The 21,493-nt window shown below is 43.5% G+C and overlaps 1 long non-coding RNA gene across 1 annotated transcript; it reads left to right on the top strand.

The window, feature by feature from the left end:
- The first annotated feature begins 12,703 nt into the window (after nt 1–12,703).
- Nucleotides 12,704–20,946, top strand: LOC139052034 (uncharacterized). Its single transcript, XR_011509675.1, has 3 exons — nt 12,704–12,905; nt 14,036–14,141; nt 20,720–20,946. It is a non-coding gene; the product is annotated as an uncharacterized lncRNA (long non-coding RNA).
- Nucleotides 20,947–21,493: the final 547 nt, after the last annotated feature.

Here is a 21,493-nt window from a genome sequence, read left to right as displayed (position 1 = left end):
ATCTTCACTATGTCCCATACTACTAATGATTGACGCTTCGACTTCTTTCTGGCTGCAGCCATGCGGTCCAACAGGCATACTTCACTAAAAAAATTGGGCCGAGCAGCCTGTGTCAGTTCGCCAAACAAATCCGTCATGCATATTCCTCAAGCAACAAGCACCAGTAAATTTCTCAAGTGAGTTGAACGTGTATCACGGAAAAGGAAATATATATTGGTACATTCCTATTTGTATTCTGTAAATAGCTGTAAGCCTTCATTAACGTTACTTCAAATTTCCGCCGCTTAAAATAAACATGCGAAGAACCGCCTAATGTTGACAAGCAGTTAAAGAAGCAAGTGGTGCTTGTAGAATCTAAACTTCAGTATTAGTTAAGTCCCCGTGTTACTGCCGAGTGTTTCTGTGAAGAAATGCAAAAATTCGATATTATATCATGAACTACTCGACGTGAGCAAACCTGTTTTAGCGGATTAAAATCAACGTAACTGTTGTAGAAGTCATATATAGCCAGCGTTTGTGACATACTTGTTGCACCGCGCTAGGTATGGTATCACAACAGGATTCCTGTATCCTATGTTTTTGCGATTGTCCATCCGCGCACGAAAAGCCCGCAATGGGCTGGTTTGCGCTCCTTCGGCTGGCACTGCAGCATTGCCTTTGAGAGCTGCATTGCTGTTTAAGAAATTAGCTCTTTGAATAAATGTTCGCAAAGGAAGACGTCGTACAAATATATTTGAGACGACCACCTTAAGTATACAAGCAGAGAGCACGAGGGCGAACAAACGAAAACACCGCAGAAAGCACCCGGACAACGCCCGAACTGTAGCAGACGACAGGCGCTAGTCCTTGCCCTGACGTCACGCAAGCGGCGCTCGCAGCGCCCCTGTAGTTCGTTCTAGGGGCTAGTGGCGGAAACGTGAGAAGAAAAGCGTAGTGCCGCGCAAGACAATCTTTACGGTGAAGACCGCTACGAGATGGCGCCCGAGTAGCGCGCCGTCGTCTGTTCACCTATGGCATGTGGTGATCGCGTCCACCGATGCCACATATGGAAACAAAGCGCTGCATGAGCGGAGGTGTGTCTACGACGGCTGCTGTGCATTGCGCCCACGCGTCATCCACGTGCTGTCTCTCGCGATCTACCGATTAGCGAGGCAGTCGGGTCACACTTCACTCTGTTTGTAATGTGGCGCACAAGACAGATTGTCAGCGCCAGCCAATATATCGCAAAATGATAACACGTATACAGCTGCGCCCAACATTCGCATTAGGGAATATCGTTCGTAATGGTCGGTGAATTTTTAGTGCGTAGACAACAATTTGACGTGTTGTTTTCGTTGTTTTTTGGTGTCGGGGTAGAGACAGGCGGAGTGGGCGCAGGCTACAAAAATTTAACCAATAGCGTAGATCTAATAGCAAAGACAGCGCAGAATCGCAAAGGTTTTCTTTTATGTTATTTTCTTTGGCCTACTCATGCAGAATCATTGCGTAGACATCGTATGAGATGGGGATTTATCGCTATTTTCGTGACATCACATGAAATGCAGGCGAAGTGGGCGTGACCCAAAAATGTTTGACAAATAGTGTAGGGCTAATGGCAAAAACTGCATACACACCGAATGGAATAGCCTTACTTTATAGAGCCCGAATCAAAAACTTTCCGAAAGAAAGACTGCAGCGAACTATTTCCGCTTCCAGTTTAAATCAAGTAATCCACATAGATTTTGGTGCTAAATATTGCCTTATCAAACTCCATAGATTTTTTCTGAACAAGCCTCTGATTTTTTTTTTCATTTTTTTACGCTTACAAGGATTGCACCGGTATCGATGAATGTAAGTTTCTTTTACCTTTGCATTACATATGGAAGCGAAAAAGCAGTAGTAAAAAAGTGAGAGAATTTAACTGGCTCAATAATGTTCTCAAGTATTCGTTTTTTCCCAACGCCGTTCTTGAATTAAATGATCTATCTGATGCGACAGTATGTTTCAATTTTCAAGTTTATTCATCAACAATGTCAGTCTTGCATAGAAGTGTACATACAAAATTTGTACTACGCAGGGAGCCGAAATTTAGAAACTGTCAGGGGGACTCCCATACATTAACAACATGGAGAATACGAAATATACATCAAGCAGTGGTTACAGTAACTTTAGAGATGATTTGAAAAAGTAAAGAACGGTGCGAAAAACAAGAAAATATAAAGCTCATTAGTAATACACAAATGGCAACGAAAGCTTCTATAATAAGCAAGCAATGTCAATAACAATACACTAAAATGGTAGGAATATAACAAGTAGTATTATTGATATGTCAATTATTACTATTACAATCACAAAAGTCAGTTGCTAGGTTGAAGAGAATTGTTGCGTAACATGCTTCTTAACTTGGCTCTTGAATGCATGCTCTGTTGGCGATGATTTAATAGTATATGGAATAGAATTGCACAGTTTGATTCCCACAAATGTGGTGGTGAACTTAACTATAGTTTGTGCGCACTTTAACTAAGGGGCGGTTATTGAGTTCAGAGAACCTAGTCATGTTAGTATATGCAGTAATGTCAACTACAACGCCATCTATTTCCGCAATATTATAGAATAGCTTGCATATCACGATAGATAACTTAAATTATGGGGTTTTACGTGCCAAGACCACTTTCTGATTATGAGGCACGCCGTAGTGGAGGACTCCGGAAGTTTCGACCACCTGGGGTTCTTTAACGTGTACGTAACTCTAAATACACGGGTGCTTTCGCATTTCGCCCCCATTGAAATGCGGCCGCCGTGGCCGGGATACAATAGAGAACTTAAACTGAAAGAGCTCATGAAGAGTATGAATATTTAAACTTCAATAAAGCGGTGTTGCATTGGATAAGAAATGGTTGAAAGTAAGGAGACGAAGCGCCTGATTTTGCAGGCGTTTAAGTTGGCTGAAGTGTGTGAAGAGTGTGTTGCCCCAGGCTGATACGTAATAAAATAAATGGCTGTGTATGTGTGCGTGGTAAAAGGAAATGGCGCTCTTTGGCCAAACCTGGCCCTTGTGCCATAAAACTCGACACATCGTCATAAAGGAAGTGAATAATATGTGGCTGAAAATATGAGCGGGTTTTGATTATGGTGCGTATTCAAAAATAAATCTCATGTACAAGCGATTGCGCATGAAGATCGAATGTCAGGTGTCTGTCTAAAACCACGCCAAGAAACTTTGTGCTATCAGACATTGGTGTTAAGTTGTCAAGACATACATATATTGATATCGAAATTAGTGCCGGGAAGAAATGAAAGACCGTAAAAACTGTTTTTAGCGGATTGATGCTCAACATATTTATTCGGCACCAGGAAGTTATGTAGATCAACGTTACCTTTTCGCTGAAACTCGTCGACCTTATTAGAGTAAGTAAAAATAGCCATGTCATCTTCATGTAAGATACAGTTGGTAGTGGTAAGAACATTGACTAGCTTGTTAATAAACAGTAGAAAAAGCTGCGCGCCAAGGATCGAGCCCTGATGAACACATTAACTTATGTTCCTAGCCTATGAGTGTTTGCTGTCAATCTGAACAACTTCAGTGCGATTGGCTAGATGGCTAGAGAAAAACTGAAGTGGCGGGCCAGTTACGCCGTAAGATTCCAATTTATATTTAAGGGTATGATGATTAATGGTGTCAAAAGCTATTGTTAAATCTATAAATGCACTTGCAACCTGCAAGCCTTGTTCGATTGCCTTCTTGGTTTTATCAGTGAAGGTTAGAAGCACAAGCTCGGTTGAATAACCTGGCCGAAAGCCATACTGTTTAGATGATAGTAGAATAAATTTTGCTAGGTAGGAAGCAAACGCGTATGAACAAGTCGTTCAATTATTTTACAAGAAAATTAAAGAATACGAATAGGTGTGTAGTTATTGAGAAGTGCACGATTGCCTGTTTAGTTTTGTAAACAGGTGTTATTCTACGAAATTTTAGATAATTGTGAAATACGCCTCCTTTACAGATTTTATTAACAATATCTGCTACGATAGGATATTGTTAATTAGAAACTAACTTGATGCGAGATTAGTGAATAGAGTCTAGCGTCAGATCCAGTGAACCTTAGCCGAAGATGTAACATGAAAAACTTCCCCTGCACTCGTAAGTCGCTCGTAGAAAGGCAATGTCGTTAATGGGGATCTGCTTGAGAATCGCAAGTACTACTAAAATACTCACTAAATGCATTCGCGATCACAGTTGGATGGCAATATGTTTGTGTGTCACTTTTTATGTTAATTAAATAGTCATGACATATGTTATGTCAACGTTTGGTGATAACCTGCCAGTTATGCCTCGTATTATTGCCATTATTCAAAATCGTGTTATTAAAGTAATCTTGTTTGGCACACTTCAGTGCCGCTGCAAGTGCATTGGAATATTTCTTGAAACGAGCTTTAAGCGCACAGTTAAATGACTCACAAATATACTTTTTGGGGAGCCGATTTTTCTTCAAGGTACATTGAAGTAGCGCCCTCATGACCCAAGGTTTTCTAAAGGAAACTAAAAAAAAACGCTTTATGGTAAATGTAGTCGTGCATGCATAAATGCAGAGTTTAACTACAGCAAAAAACAACTGATAAGACTTCTCAGCACAGGATTCAGGTAGTAGGGTGGTCTAGTCAGTTGATTGTATCATAGAAATAGACTTTTGAGAGCCAAAATATACTTCCTCTTTGTTTTTAGTAGATTAGGATTTTTTGTACCGAAAGTCAGGAATTACGGTAGTGATATGTTATTTTATTTATTTATTTTCAATACTGCTGCTCTCAGCTGAGCCCATAGCAGGAGGGCAATACAATATGTGAACTGTTTACAAAACAGGCAAATATGTACACACATATAGGAAATAAGCGGTTACAGTAACGCATTACAACAACATATGCTGGTTACATGAATACAGACAGTGAACATCACTCTAATGTTTAACAATATTGATACTATAAACAATTAAAAAAAATCTAGCTTTTGTTGCCTTCAATTTTATTAGCGAATTCTGAGAACGATTTAGTGTTTTTGATAGATGGGTGAAGTTGGTTCCATTCTCTTATGGCAAGCGGAAAGAAAGATTGTTTAAATGTTTCATTACTGTAGGAATATTCAATTAATTTGTTTGCATGGCTTTGACGTGTAGGTCGAGTGTCGGAAAACGAAGTGCATTTGGATGCGTCTATCTTGATATTGTTGCGAAGTATCTGGAATAAAAATTTGAGGCGAGCTTCTTTCGCTCTATCTGCTAGCGTTTTTAGATTAGATGCGATAAGATGGTTAGAGGGGGAATCTGTGCGCCTATACAGCTGTTATATACAAATCTTATGGCTTTTATTTCCACTGCTTCCAGTTTTCTTAAGTTAGTCATGGTATGCGGAAACCAAACCCCGTTGGCATATTCTAAAGTCGGCCTTATGAATGTCTTATAGGCGAGCAGTTTAATTGGAGTAGGCGATAGTTTTAGGCATCTTTTAAGAAAAAATAACTTACGTAGTGCTGCTGCGGTATGTTATCGATGTGCGGTGTCCACTTAACGTCTACGGTAAATGTCACACCTAAATATTTATGTTGGTTAACTTTAGTTAGCATGGTCTTATTGACTGCATAAGCGAAATTAGAATGATCTTTTAAGTAGTGATGGTAATTATGGCGGATTTTGTTTACATTAATTGTCATCTGCCAGATTTCGCACCTCTCAGATATTGTGTTGAGGGATGCACTCAGGGCAAGGTGATCTGCATGACTGTTGATTTCCCGGTAAACAACACAGTCATCGGCAAAAAGTTTAATGTTGGAATCGATTCTCTTTGCGATATCATCAATGTAGATTAAGAATAACAGTGGTCCAAGGACTGATCCTTGTGGTACACCCGATGACACAGAAATAGTTTGTGATGTAACGTGTTCAAAGAATACAAATTGTTTACGATTAAGCAAAAAGTCCTTGATCCAACGGGTAATTGGGCTAGTACCCAAAACGGCTTCTAATTTGATAATTAATTTATTATGGCTTACACTATCAAAGGCTTTTGAAAAATCTAGTAGAACCATATCTGTTTGACTTCGGTTATTCAGGCTATAAGCAAGGTCATGTACAACTTCGATCAATTGTGAAGTAGTTGATAAACCATTTCGAAATCCATGCTTGTTTGGAGAAAAAAAGGTTTAGTCGTTTAGTCGTTTAGTCGTAAAGTGTGATGTGTTTAAAAATAATATGTTCAAAAATTTTGCACGATGTACTTGTGAGAGATATAGGCCTATAATTTCATACCATATTTTTATCTCCGGATTTATGTATCGGTATAATTTTAGCTAATTTCCAGTCTGGCGGTAATTTAGGAGATTGGAAAGATTTCCTGAAAATTAGGCCTAGATATTTGCTACTCCATTCCGCGTACCTCTTAAGTCATTCGAGACGTTATCAGGGCCACTAAATTTCTTAGAATCTATTTCTAACAGAAGGTTCATGATACCGGTATCCGTAATAATTAGGTCATTGATGGTCGTGGTAAAACATGAATTGACAGTGGGTACATTTTTATTTTCGACAATGAATACTGACAGGAAAAAATCATTAAATGAATGAGCTTTTTCATATTTTTCTTCTGTAGATAGTTGTGGCACTGCTGTGTTTCCACTGAAGTGCTTCCAGAACCTACGAGGATTGTTTGCAAGAAAGTTCGGAAGAGTTTCGTTAATTATATTTTGCCGCTTTGGTCTTGTTTCGGAGATCATCTTAAGCGCACTGCAGTTTTGAATTTGCCGGCTGGCTTGGGTTGTTTATTACCGTTTTACGAAGCCGATTCAGTCGACGCTTTGACTGAATAACCTCTCGCGTGATCCACGGGTTTGACCTCTGTTGTTTCTTTATCTTTTTCGGAATATACTTATCGACACAAAAAAATACAATTGATTTGAACGTAAGCCATAGAGTATTTACAACAGAAGATGCGTCCGACGCGAGTTGTGAAAAGCTGTGGAACTCGTAATCTAAGTACGTTAATATACTGCTGTCATCCGCCTTGTTAAAGTTGGTTATCACATAGATTTCGCTATGATTGATGAGGGTGTTGCTAATTGGTAAGGTGCATATTGGTATGTCGTGGTCCGAGATGCCTTTCATAACACTTGATTTAATAGCACATATCTGGAAGTGTTGACTGAGAAGAATAAGGTCCAGAATGTCTTTTTACGGTACCTTGTGTGCGTGTAGGTTCAGTCACGATTTGTTGAAGGTTAAATGCTAGCTTTATATGAAACCGAGAATCCGAAGCTGATGACGAGTGATACAGGGTATCCCAATATATGCCAGGAAGATTGAAATCGCTCATGAGCAATATTCTCGAATTTCGCACATGTTGCATGAATTCTTGAATAGCCGATATGCTTTCATGACCTGATGACGGGCTTCGGTAAGCACATGCAATGAACACAGTCCCCGAATCACATGCGAGTTTACAAAAGACAGCTTCAGCTTCTAAATTGTATGGCAGAATGCTGAAGGAAAAAAATCATTTTTTTTTTATTAGCCGAGCAACTGCACCCTCTCGCGTCAGACTATCCGTGCGGATTACGGAATAACTTGGTGGCGCAATTTCATGATCATATACGTCGGGTTTGAGCCATATATCAGTGATAGCCACGGCATCCGGTTCATATACAAGCAATAAATTTTCGAGAGCTTCAATTTTGTTTTTAATACTCCTAGCATTTTTATTTATTACAGGTAATTCTTTGACTATGGGTTTCGCGCAGTGGAGGTCGACTTTTTCTGTCGTTCTTTTTTGACGAAGGAGCACTTTGTCATTTTTCGCGTCATTCCAAATGAATGCTTGGCCATTAATGTAGAGTTTGTCAAAAGCTATTGATACCTTCTCGTGTTTTTGTCGGTTTTCTTTTGCACTCTCCCAAATCTTTTTACTAACTTCCCGTATATTGCGCGAGAAATCTTCACCGATAAACAAGTCAGATTTTTTCAATTTGTACTCGTTTAACATTACATGTTTTTGTCTGGAGTCCAGTAGTTTAAAAATAACTGGCCTGTCTTTGTTTGACGGTGCGTTCCCCAATCGGTGTACGCATTCGATTGTAACAGGCACAAGCTCGAGCTCTTCTTCAATAATACCATTGTTCACGGCTTGTTCAAGGCTTTCACTCGTTTCTCCTTTCTGTTCTGCTAAGCCGTACACAATAAAGTTAGACCGGCGGCTTTGATTTTCAAGGTTATCCATTCTATTATGCGTAGTTTTCATTGCCTGCTTCATGTTTAGTATTTCACGTTGATAAGTCTGAACTTTCTTTTCTAGTTCCGATATCGCATCAAGCTTATTATCAATGTCATTTAGACGCTTCTATTTTATCTCTTTTATGTCACTAGCAATTTCCTTTATCTGTTTTGCGATTTGGGCTAGCTCAGGTCCAGGATTTGTTTCAATATCACTCCCAAGGAGCACCAATTTCTTGACTATGTCTGCACAGCTTGACATAATCCCACAAAACTGCTGCGGGCACGACAGCACGATCAAGAAACGGTTGTCTAATCGAATACAAATTCCATATTCCTTCCTCACCTGCACGATGAAGGTGAAAGCATTTAGCGTCCGCATAGCTTGAGTGCTGCCATGCCCATAGCTGGCGTTGCCCGGTGCGCGCTCTTTTGTAGTCGCGGTAATCCGTGGTGGTGCTGTTTGAAGGTCATGTATCCTGGTCATGTATCATGGTATGTTATGTTGTGCTCAATGACTCCTGCTGTATTATCTGCAGGAAAGTTGGTTAAGGTGTGATCAATCAATGTATTAGATTCTGCCATGTTACATCTAGTTGGAGTGGTGATTAAAGAAGAAAGGCCGTAGCTACGAAAACACCCGAGATCATCACAAAATGACTGATTGTTAGGGTCGATAATGTTTATGTTGATGTCTCCGCAGATAATGACATTTTTTGTTTCCGTTCGCAACAGTGCCCAACAACTTTTCAATATACCCAGCTTCTTGCACGACATTGATAGTATGGTGGGAACCTGGAACCCTGCACTCGTTTGACTGTTGCACTGTAGTATCTTGTTATGCTGCTGTACCATGTGCCCTGTTTTAACCCTTGCATAGCACTTCGTGTTCTGATTGCACTTTTAGTCGTCGTGTTTTCCTTTTGTTGATGCATTTGCTTCGACCTTATTTTTTTTTTACACTTAGTTTGTATTATTAACGCCCCTACTGTAGTGCACCATGGGATCTGTAGGTTTCCAGTATAAATAAATAAATAAATAAATAAATAAATAAATAAATAAGCCACTTAGACGCTTTCATGATTGCATTCAACGACAATGTCCAGTTACTATATGACAAAATTTCCCTAATTATGTGACACATGCGCCATCCTTTATGACAGTTAGTGCTGACATGTTGTCGTGCCTGAAGATCGACCTTACATGTAGATGCTTAAATGTCCACCTCTAACTTATATGACATTACTGACACCTTTTTCTGTTACCATATACTATTGGATGAAGCAACATGTAATTGTTGCTCTAGAAAAATAATTTATTGCTAACTTCCACTCTACATTTGTCATGTAAACATTATTAAACTATACAATCAAAACCGGTGAGAAATAATTTCTTATAAATTTACAGAGCCATGCCATTAGCCTCTCAAGCATGCAAACTATTAGAGTGTCGATAATCCCCAAGCACGTCAGAAGCTTTCGTTAGTGTAACAACGACCTCCGTGATGCAAAGTGAGGTTATCGGCCTGGTTTCACCAAAATTACTCCACTGAATTCGTTTACCTCACCTCTATGCTATTCACTAAGGGCAGCGGGCTGACGCAATACTCGTAGACTTCGATCGCCGAAACTTTCGACAATGTCAATCACTCAAATCTATAGTACGCTGACCCAGCCTCATACTAAATAACACTGGTTATTTGACTGAACCAATCATATCCTTTTCAATCACCATCGATGTTCTTTTTCGAATTGTGCAACGCAGTTGAAGCATATGTGCATTTGGCGTCCAAGGTCTACACTGTAAACAAAAGTTAGCCGACATTGGGGTTTTTGCAGCTCATGAGCTTTGAAGACTACCTTGCACCAGAAGAAAACTCTGGCATACGGCAGTAAAATGCGTTACATTACATCGTTTTACTACCACCTCTGAGAAACGTAGTAAAAGGATGTCATGAGCCGGCTTTACTACCTACGGAGTTTTAGATCACGTGACCAAAAACCATCTATTGAGAGTTTAAAACCACGTGATCTGGAACCAACCTGAAGATCACGTGATTAAATACTACCACTTTACTCCCCAAGGTTGCAAGCTCCGCCCAACCCAGTTAAGCCTACGCTCGGCGACAGGCACGGCCGCGGCAGGAATGGCAAAGATCGATGCCGTGGCGGTGCATCCACCAGCGGAACGGCAGAACGTTGGAAACTTGGAACGTATGTACTACATACGTCGCGTAAGAGGTGTCTCAAGTGGACGCGGCTTCCTGCCGGCGCGCCGCCCGTTGCACGACCGACGAGCCAATCGACTGCATTGCGTCAGTGCGAACTCATCGAAAAATAATGTTCCGATTCCGCTCTGCACGGCGAGCCGGCGTGGCCATGCTCGTATTCAGCGACAAAAATCGCCTCAAGAATCGTTCCTGGACCGATCCTCTCTACGGCAGGTAAATATCTTGCCGTTCGGCCGGCAGCCTACAAACGGCGAGTTGTCGCGTCTGCTGCTCCGGCCGGAAGCAAGCGTGTCGGTCAAAGTTCATTGCCAAGCACAAGCCCACTTTTTCATGCTTCTACGAGCGAGAAAACGACTGTCTCTTGTCCACTTTGAAGCTGTGAACGGAATCGTCACGACCCACTGTAGCACAAAATAAACAAAACGTTGGTTAGTTGTAGTGACAGTCAATGGAAAGCCTCACGCACTAGAAATAGATGCGATCATGTCGAGCGGTCTGGCACATAATCTCGTAAACACCACAGCTAGCGCTGTAGGAAGCGTGTATACGAGCGGTGATCATGAATTTGTGCTCAGTAGGCGTCAAAGAAGCCCGTAGGCCATCCACCATTGCAAGCACACGGAGCTGCACAGACGGCGCGCTGATGGGCTCGTGTTCGCCAACTAAAGCGGGAGACACACGGTCCGATTCGGTGTCCGATCCGGCGGCCGACGCGCCTGAACGGCAGCCGGAATCGAGGTGTTTTGCCGTGCGCATGCCGAAGCGCCGGATCGGACGTCCGGCGTGCGACAAACCGGGCAAATTTTCATCGTCCGATGTGTCCGACAACCGCACTCTCCGCACAGTCGTTTGGCCGCAGCTAACGTGATGTTCTCTGACGTTCCCTCCACGGAGGCGGCGCTGGCAGGCCGGTTTCTCGCCGTCTTTTTTTTTCCCCCTTGCCTGCTGCAGTTTGTTGCCGACACGAAATAGTTACCAGTTCAATAAAGTTATCTCAAATATGTGTTTATTATGCAAAACAGCGCCTAGTACACTAGCACTAAGCTACCGTCGAAATCGGGAGCCGCGACGCGAGGGCCTTTCCGCGGACAAACAGCACACACCGATCTCTATGCACCGACCGTCCGAGCGAGGCTGCTCGCTTCGCTTGCACGTTTGCCCTTCGCAACGACTGCGTCGAGTAAACCAATTGTATTTGATTACGGGCTACCTAAGTGCACAGCGTTAACTGTTTTGGCAAAAATAAGCCCTCTTCATCGAGCTCGGGCTGAATCGAGCGCCGTCGGCCGCAGCGTCCGCCTAGCTATGCCTGCCGGCCGTATCGCTGACTGTTACCGGAGCCGTCAGTGGACAACGCGCCGTCGTGAAGTGTTCTGTCACTTGCAGGGGCATAATTTTATTGACAGTGTTCACGTAAAGCGAAGCAGTGTTGTGCAGAGTTTTTATATTGCGTTTCTCGACGTGAATCTGAACTCAAGCTGGGGGGGGGGGGGGAGGGGCTGGATCTGGGCGGAGCTTACGCGCCGCTCGACCGTTCGGATACACGCACGTTGGATCGGACGCCGAATCGTACCGTGTGTCCCCTGCTTAAAGCTCGCTCATGGTTCGGCGTTAGTCCCTGTATATTCTTTATAAATAAGGAAGCCTACCTAGGCACTGTAAACCCAACAATTGGGGCCTAAATGCCTGCACTCCTCCCAGCTACAGTTTCGTTTGAGCGACAAAGTCTGATTTCGAAGGCCGTGCTTTTGCAAACTGCATGCGACTGAAGCGGTTTCGAATCTTGAAGGCGACATCCGCTTCGTTTTATTTTTTTATATATATAGTACATTTTCTTAAACTTCGTATAAAAAAGTGCATATTTATACAAAGTTAACACTTTTTGACTCAAGAAATTTGTTAAAGTGTCCCTACCGATTGTTGTTAGGAAAAAACACGTAATTTTCTCATTTACGACACATTTTTCTAAAAACCGCAGAGTGGCGCCACTGCAGTATTTGTTTGGTCGACATACCACGTTGGTTGTAAAGTGCGGTATTTGAGTTATATTTTAGAAGAGCCTAGACAAAATGTGCTCCTTGCCGTGTGCAGTAGCCATCGCAAACCCTCCGGACTCGTGTAACGCCGTTAGTTCGCCGTGTGTTTCGTGCGATCTACCAGTGTCGACAGTGAGTGTTACTAGAGCGCCCGTCCGAGCTGCCTTTGTTCTGCCCACGACCGGCTATATATATATAAAGCCGGTCGTGGTTCTGCCAAGCTGCCTGCCCGCGCTCCCGTGAAAAGTCTGGTACTGGAGCTTCGAATCGTAGTGTATGGAAGGCTGTTGAAGGTTGTGCTTTTGTGGAGCTGGAGTTCATCGGAAGTTCTACAGTGCTTGCGCCAGAAAGACGTCGGTGCCTCGGTACCTTTGAGACGAAGGAGCGTTGGCCAAGTCTTTTTGAAAGGTAAGCAAGTTTGGCCCTTGCGCGCATTCTTGAACTTATGATTTACGTAATGAACGTTGTGTAACTAGCTAGAGCAAAGCGCTTTCTGATCGTAGGTTGGCCGTCTTGCTGTGCACATTTAGCAAGCAATTTCACGAAGGCTTCCTCTGATGTTACAGCGTACTTGCATTCTGCTGTAAAATATATGCTACCCGCCTTGATTGCTATGCCTGAATGGGCACACAATTATGAAAACACTGAAAGTTGCTGTTCGTTCGGTAGTTTTCTGGCAAGAAGTTATTCGTTATATATGCATTCCCGCAAGTACAGTACATGTGTAATGTATCCGTCGATGTATCATGGGCTTCGCGCGTTGGCACACGATTCCTATGTTTGACGCTTAAGCGGATAGAAGCTTGTATGAAGATTTTTGTATGTATACAGTTTGGTTTGGAGGACCACGTCGCGAGAACCTGTGTATTGTTTATGTTCTTGAGTGTCTTCGCGTATTTGTCTTCTATGTTGCAAACCCGACATAGGCCGATATTACAGTAACGAAGTTTATTTTTAATCGAGACATTTCAGACACCGGCCTTTAAGAAAGACATAGACCAACCAATTCTTACGAACGGGATGCCAGCTCTTGCAATCGTAGGTTATACGGCAGTGCGTAATAAAGTAAGGACTGCGATTTTGTAGCGATACTTACCCCTCGATTCTATACCACTCTTGTCGCCCACCGCAAACGGCCGGCTGTTCCAGTACGTAGCACGGGCCGGGGCGGCGGTCAGACCACTTACGAATAACGAAAAGGAATAGCATCGCTACAAAATCGTGATCTAGCTTTCAGAATGCTTTTCATGTGCTCAATATTTTTGTTTATTCCAATGCGCCACGTTTTACTGCTTATACGAGTTTTGTTTTTGATTGTCCTGGTAGCCTGTTGTTGCTGATTTCGTTCCTCCCTGAAACTTCTTGTTACAAAATATCAGTGTAACCTCCTTAGATATAACAAAGAGACATTTGTGCAACCAGGCGCAAATTCATGCAGCTGGCTGTGTGAGGCTGTCTTTGCAATTCCACATGGCACTGGTAAATAACAAATTCCCAGGTTCACAGCACAATAAATTAAACGTTTCTTACTTTTGAAGGCTATGCGGATTCTGGAGGCATCCCTACATCGAGCAGGAATCTGCTGCACTGCTGGAAGCTGGACAGCACGACAATAAAGCACGTGATCTGCGTGCTTTCTCAAAGGTGCGTACAAAACTGGCGCTGCCTTTCGAGTTGTAGGATACATTTGTGTTATATGCAATCATTTTACTGTATTGCCATTTTCAGGATTTCTAGTGGCTGATCACGAATTTTATGTTTTGGTGGAGTGCCCTCAGTTTAATGAATTTACCTAAAGTAGCCTCCTCTGAGTTAAATATAATTGGGCGCTTGAGTAATTATGCCTTGTATACTCCATATAGACTATATTAATCTAGCCAAAATACCTTTTTAAGAACCATGAATTCAGGTTTCGTGCCTTGAATAATGTGCTCTAGAGTGTCTAGAAAAATGCGTTGTACCACCTAAAGACATAGTTTATGCCAAAGTGCCTTAAGCAATGCTTTCGCACAAAAGTTGTATCATCAAGAGTTTCAGAGAAGCCTGTGTGGTCGGTATGAAACATGACAAAGACAGACATAGACCAACCAAATACAACATTAAAAGCAATACATTTTGGCTTCCATATGGAAGCCTTGTTCACAATAAGGCTAAAAAAAGTGGAAGTGCATATTTAATTAAGTAAGTTTTAGCATAAGATGGGCGTGGGCTCCTTGGTTTCAGATAAACGTGTGTCCTGTTGATTGCATCTCCAGGGAATCCAGGTACAGGCATGGCTTCCAATTTCTTTCCTGGCCGATTATGCTAGACACTATCCAGTCACTATTGTGTTTAGTCATTGCGGCATGCTCTGCCAAAGCATTTGATGCCACTCTTTTCTCATCCACATCGTTCTGATGTTGGCGTAGCCATTGCTTAAAGTTGCCCATTGCTCTAATGTAGATAGTATTCATATACACATGTTATGTTTCAAAGGTCAGAATTCATGTCAGTAAAATTTTTGATACGGTTTGTTACTGGGATGGCTACCTCGTTGGTTTAACATGGCTTGTCACTGGGATTGCTCTCTTGTTTGTTTAGCTTCTTGTCGGGTTCATATGGATTTGATTTTGTGCACAATGAGATGTTACACACACACACACCTTGCATATACATGAAAAAAAGGTTTACAACAGAGATAACATATATGCATGGGCATATATATGTGTCAATAAAATACTCGAGCCTCATTTCTACCTACAGAAAAAGAAGTTATTTCTCCTCGAGGGCATGACTGCTTGCAATAATGAACCTCCAAGAAAAGGTTTTCTCTAATCCGTATTTTTGATATCTAAATGCTTATGTGGCATGTACAAACTGCTTGCATCAATTTCTCATTGGGATGAGTGGTCTAAATTTTAAATTTGAGTAATAATTGCAATAAATAACTCATTTCACCTGTCTTCTAATGACTCTAAAATTCTATGCTTCTACCTTGCCAAACCTTTTATGAAATTAGTTTGATGAGGCCCAATATACAGGGCTTTCTAAATTGAAGGTATCAGTACCTATTAAAGACTGTGCTAACTAAGAAAATGCTGCTTGTGTATGTGGTTTATTCATTTCTCAGACAAAAGCTTTACACCCAAGTGCAGTCAGTAAATCGAAAACAATTTGCTCTTGTTCAATAGTTCTCGAGCACTTGTGCGTCACTATAGTTGGATACAAATTTAGAAAAAAGGGGAGGCCCCGCCCGGATGAATGAAGCGCGACCTCCGATTGCCTCCGCGACTAAAATAATCCCGCTCAAAAAATCGTGCTTAGGAAACGCACAATTCTCAGTATAAATAAAGACTTTGATGACTGGTTTAGTAGAGCACTCATGCGCTACAGCACATGCCAGATTGCGACAGAAAAATAACCCCGTGCCTTCCACAACGCTGCCCGTCGTCTGCTCTTTAGCTTCATTGCAAGCGGCAAAAGTAGAAAGAGCAACTCTGCATGGCATTTGTGCTTGTTTACATGTACACGGCACATTTACTACTCTTGTTCCGAGCTTCAAATGAATCAGTTGCTACTGAACAAGTACTTATATAAAACAATGCATTTATCGCAACCATTACAAACCCAAGATGCTCAGTGTCAGCGAAAGCACCGTGTTAAAGGTGAGGAGGGAGGTCAAAGCTTCGCATATTTCGGGTGGCAAACTATCGACGCCCTCGCGAAAACGCCCACAAAATGTGGAGAAAAGAAGCAGCAGCACGAAGTAGGACACATGTGCGCTGAGCTCGTGTGCACGACTTCTTTCACCACAACGAGACCGACGATCGAGAAGATCACTAACGAGTTCTCGAAGCATATTGTGTTATGTTTGTGCCCTGGGATTTGCCTGACGGAAGGCCAGTGCTATGGTTTGTCGACTGTGGAGGCAGCATTGATCCCCGCATGGTGCCTGCCTGCTTCGGACACGACTACGTGCACGGCTCGAGTTTCCTCGCGGCTGTACGGCATCCACGACAGAAGCAGCCACCGGATCACGGACTGCTATTCGGCCCCTCCCCGTCCCGGCAGCAACGCACCCCCCCCCCCCCTCGTTTGTCCGGCGGCGCCCGCACCACAAACGACTCCCGCTGTGTTTGGGACAGTTTCCAAAGGAGGGCTGTGTTTCGACCCAGTGCCTTGCAGTTGGTTCCCTTTGTCCTATGCGGGCCATAAAACTTGCCCGGCGCACCATTCTGACCGACCGCCAAATCGTCCTGACGCCGCAGCACGGTTCAAGGAAGCGCCGGCCACCGAGAGCGGCGTTAGGACCCCGGAGGCTGCCCAGAACCTCTCTCTCACGACCTTGTTTTGTCTTTGGGGACTGTCTGGAAGATCTTTGGGCTGAGGGGTGTTATTTAAGCAGCTTGCAGCTGCTCTGTTGGTCTCTCTCCTGATAACGACGACAACATGTAAACATTGTATAAAGAATTATTCGCAGAGAAAGCTCTCCTCGTCTCTGACTCTGCGTGAAGCGAGGTCCAGACCTCCTGCCAGCCACACATACCTCGGCAAACGCAACAATGGATCTCCCATCACTGAAGCGGTGTACTGTGTGTCAAGCACAGCAGCCAAGCATTCTCCCGTGACCTCTCAAATAAATAAGCGGTTCACTTGATGACATATTCCTTCTAATGGAAGCCCAATTCTGAAAAAGCAACGTTCTGCACAGATGATGCTCAATATAAGCGTTGGCATGGAAACGTGCTGAAATGCCGGAAAATCTGAATGCAAATGCAGTTATTAACTGAATAACTATGTGGGGCCCGAAATGCTCATTCGGGCAGCCACTGTCCAGCTTCACGCGAAAAAGCAGTAGTCAACGTGAATGAAATTGACAGCCACTCTTAGCAGCTTGCACGCCAAAGCACATTGTGCTTTGCGTGCAGTTGTGCTGCCCCTACTGTTTTTTCCAGCCCGTTGAGATGAATAATGCCAATGTCAGAAGGCCCAAAATACTCTAGTGGGCAACCACCTATGAGCATGACGGGCCCTGTGATGAAATAACAGTCATCAGGGCACGCTTCAAAGGCACCTTTAGCAGTCTGCACGTCAAAGCCAAGTCAAGCCGTAACGACTGTTGGTGAAACGGCAGCAACCAATGCGACAGTGACAGCCACTGTTGGCAGCTTGCATGCAAACACACATTCATGTGGTGGCATTGTTTATTTTGGTTACCTGGCCTAGGCAATGCGAATAAGAACAATTATCAAACATCATTAGCTTAGTTAGGCCCAATATACTCAGTCGGGTAGCTATTAATAGCAGTAGTCGAGGGCACGCTTGAAAGGCACCATTAGCAGTCTGCACGTCAAATCACAGTCATACCGCGGTCATTGTTGTATTTATTTATCTGACCGGGCAAGTAACACCAGTGTAAGCACAATTATTCACCCTGAATAGCTCTGCTAGCATTGTGCTAAAAAATGCTGAGTGAAGTTGAATTTGTTTTATTGAGGCAATTATTTAATTTACAAGCCATCGGCATGTCGATCAACGGCCAGGTTCAGACAATGTCATTTGTGAAGTAATAAATGGTGAAAGTTGCAAAAGCTCTCAGTGCACTGCTTTGCTGGGCTCCATTCACTGAAGAATGTCTTTGCAACGGCGAAAGCGTCAGACAGAAATCACACCCCGCTGCACATTGTTATTCGTGCTGAAAATTTTCGCCATCATATGTGATAGGCAGCGAAACCGTTTGTTTACTAAGACTGAATGCATGAAAAATGCAACAGCATAGCAAGGTATTTCACAATATGCAGCCTTTCATGTGCACTTCTGGCTAGCTGCCACATGCACTGATGCATAAACGTGAGCAGAGGTAAGAGGCAAAGTTGCTGTGCAACCCACATGACGCTTTTAAGAAAATGTATCTCTAAACCTTTCTGTTTTGATAGGCGATCAAAATATGTTTTGAGCAAGTTGGTTAATCACATTGCAGCAACAATACAAGAAACAAGGACAGAAAACGCAGCGAGTAGGCAGATTGAGAAGACGAGGTAGACCAGTGAGAAAGGTTTTAATGAGATGGAAGAGGCCAGTCCTGCAGTGTACAGGAGTTAGTGCTTTGAATGAGATTGTCTAATGAAAATGTTTAAGGACTTTGCTGAACGAAAACTATCAAAAACAAATGCTAATATAAAATAAAAGGACAAATATGAGTAAGTGCAAACACGCATGGAAGCAGGAACGCTGGCAACACAACTTATGCGTGACTGTGCCACAGCACGCATTCTACAGCTTGCGTGCGCGGTGAGCACTGGTGGAAAGAAATCAATCGACGGTGCTATACACAATGCTCGAACACCGCCATTAGACGCTCGGCTATCTCACTGTTGACAACGATCACTCACGCTAAGTTGACGGCGACAAATCTTTGCATTGGAGGCTTCTTTGTCAAATACAGTAAAAGCTCGTTAATTCGAACCGCATGGGGAAGCCGCTTCAGTTCGAATTAACGAAAGTTCGAACTAACGAAAGTGAAGGAGAGCAACAGTACACTGCGATTTGGAAGCAGTAGGGAATGTCAGAAATTTGGCGTGTCAGAAAGTGATGGCGTGTGCCGCGGGCACAGGCCATCTTCAAGTCGAAGCTCTGGGTCCGACTGTGCCACACCACCGATGTCCACAGAAACGAATGTTAGCCGAGGCTTAACACCATCACAATGAATCGCGACGGCCGATACCTCCTAAGCTGAAAACAGAGGTACACAACCGATGAAGACTGACGAGACGAAGACGCCGAACATGTGAAGGTGGCGAAGGCCCTGATTCGTTGGTTCTTGATTGCAAGCGCAGCTGCGACGTACTTGATTCGCTGTGTTTTGGCGCTTGCCGTGCCATCTTCGCACAACATTAGCAGCTGTACAAGATTTGCAAAGCCTCCGAGATTCGCAACAGGCAAGAAGTCTCGGAGGTTACGTAGAACGGTGAGGCGGCAGCCGCCGCTGCCTTCTGGCTGACCCCGCGTCGGTTAGATTTTTTTCCGATTTTGCCTTCTCTCGCCGTTCTCTCCGTTTAGGAGGCAACACAGCCTGGTGTGTAGGCCGTAGGCGCATTTCTCTGGCCGTGTGCCATGCGAGCGTAGTTCGAATTATCCGTGAGGGAACCTTCTCGCGTTCGAATTAACGGACTTTTTTATACATAGACTTCTGTGGAGCTTGGCCGGACCAAATCGTACAGTTCAAATTATCCGTAAATTCGAATTAATGAAGTTCGAATTAACGAGCTTTCACTGTATTTTCTGTTGAGACGCTTGTAGGTTTGTTTCACGCGCGCACACTTTTCTAATTTCTCCTCAGAATGGTTTTGCTCCATCACTTTACCCCGTCCGACGAAAAATGCAGCGACATGGTACACGAACTCACCCACCGCTGACAGCGGGCACCAGACTTTGGCAAACTTTTCTTGTCTTAACTTCACTCAGGAGCGAAATAAAAAAGACATGAAACAAACAGGCAGGATGTGTGTTTGCAGCAATCACCGAGGCATCCTATTTTCAGACAAAGTGTAGCGCAGCATCAGCGATGCTCGCTGCAATGTTTCTTCGCGAGATCACGGCTTAGAATAAACGCACGCGGCACAGATGCCGCATTGTAAGCTCGCAGTAATATTTCCGGCATGATAGACAATGACAAGCAGATTGGGAATTCACTGTGACGAGGCATTGACACGCACAGCTGACGCGACTTGGCCCAGTTCGAAGCCCGGGCGGCCATCTTCGACGGCGGGCCACCGGCCGTCCGGCGCATGACGTCAGTCCAGAGTGCGCACCCATTAGTGGATGCTCGTGTGCATCCGCCTCGGAGGAGTAAAGGCCCCTGTTTTTCTAAAGTTGTATCCGACTATAATCGAGCACAGCTTGACCCTTGGCCTAATACTAAATCAGGCTTGAAGCTTTCAATGTGTGCTAACCGCTAGAACAGCACCAGATTTCATTCTGTGCCAAGGGGTGGAACGCATTTGCTTAGAGCTAGGCAGATGAATGTCTTTCTTTTGCATTGAAGTTCCCAATACTTTCTAGTCTTAGGTGAAAGTACACAGCTCAGCACAACGCATGTATGGTATACGTAAGGGTACTTTGTTCTTTAAACCGTATCAACAAGAAGCAGCTACTTCCGTTTTTGCAAACCTGACCTTATTTCCTAACCTTTCCTTGATCAAAAGTGTAGAAAATTAATCTGTGCTTGTTCTGTTGTTTCACAGGTAGACATCGACGACGGTGTACATGTTGAAAAGGGCCTGCTGAAGAGGCTGCGCCTGGATGCTAACAACTCGGGCTTTCAGTTTGCGGGGGGCCTCCTTAAGGCTCCTTTTACAAAAGAAGAGGTTGAAGGGAGGCGCTACACATGGATGCGCAGCGATTGTTTGTGACAGCGTCACTGCTGGCAGGCCTGGCCTGCCTTTTCGCTTTGTTCTGGGTCTTCCACGTTATCTACTCGAAAATGGCCCACAGGATTTTGACATTTATTGAGCACTGCTTTCTGTATTTTTGCTACACAAAGCCGCAAGTGATAGCATTGGATTTAGTCAATTTTTACAAGAACTATTGCTAGGCAAAAAAATTTTCAGATGCATATCCTCAAGAAAGTTTCTGTCAAAATTATTTTGCCTAACAAAAGCACTCGTGGGTTCTGTGGCTGACAGGTTGCCCAAGCCATGTAGCACAGTGCTTGCTTTAAAGGGACACGAAAAAGAAAATTTGTTTGAGCTTTATTAAATCATTCTTCTACAACACCGAAAAAACAACTCCCACCATGAGAATCGGCTTGATAAGCCAGATAACTTGCAAAAACGAAAACTGGTGCCGCCACCACCACCTTATAGTTCCTGCACCAGCTCGCTGTGATATGGAATTTGACGGTGTCTGTTCGGGTCTAGCTAATGTTCTACTGGCCAATATTGATGAATTCTGTTGTAAAGGTGTCAAAGAATATACTTAGTTGAAGTATGACTCCACACGGATGTGCGGGCACTGCA

This window comes from Dermacentor albipictus, unplaced genomic scaffold, assembly GCF_038994185.2.
Source record: "Dermacentor albipictus isolate Rhodes 1998 colony unplaced genomic scaffold, USDA_Dalb.pri_finalv2 scaffold_17, whole genome shotgun sequence".
NCBI classification, from domain to species: domain Eukaryota; kingdom Metazoa; phylum Arthropoda; class Arachnida; order Ixodida; family Ixodidae; genus Dermacentor; species Dermacentor albipictus.
This window is presented reverse-complemented; position numbering and strand designations above follow the sequence as displayed.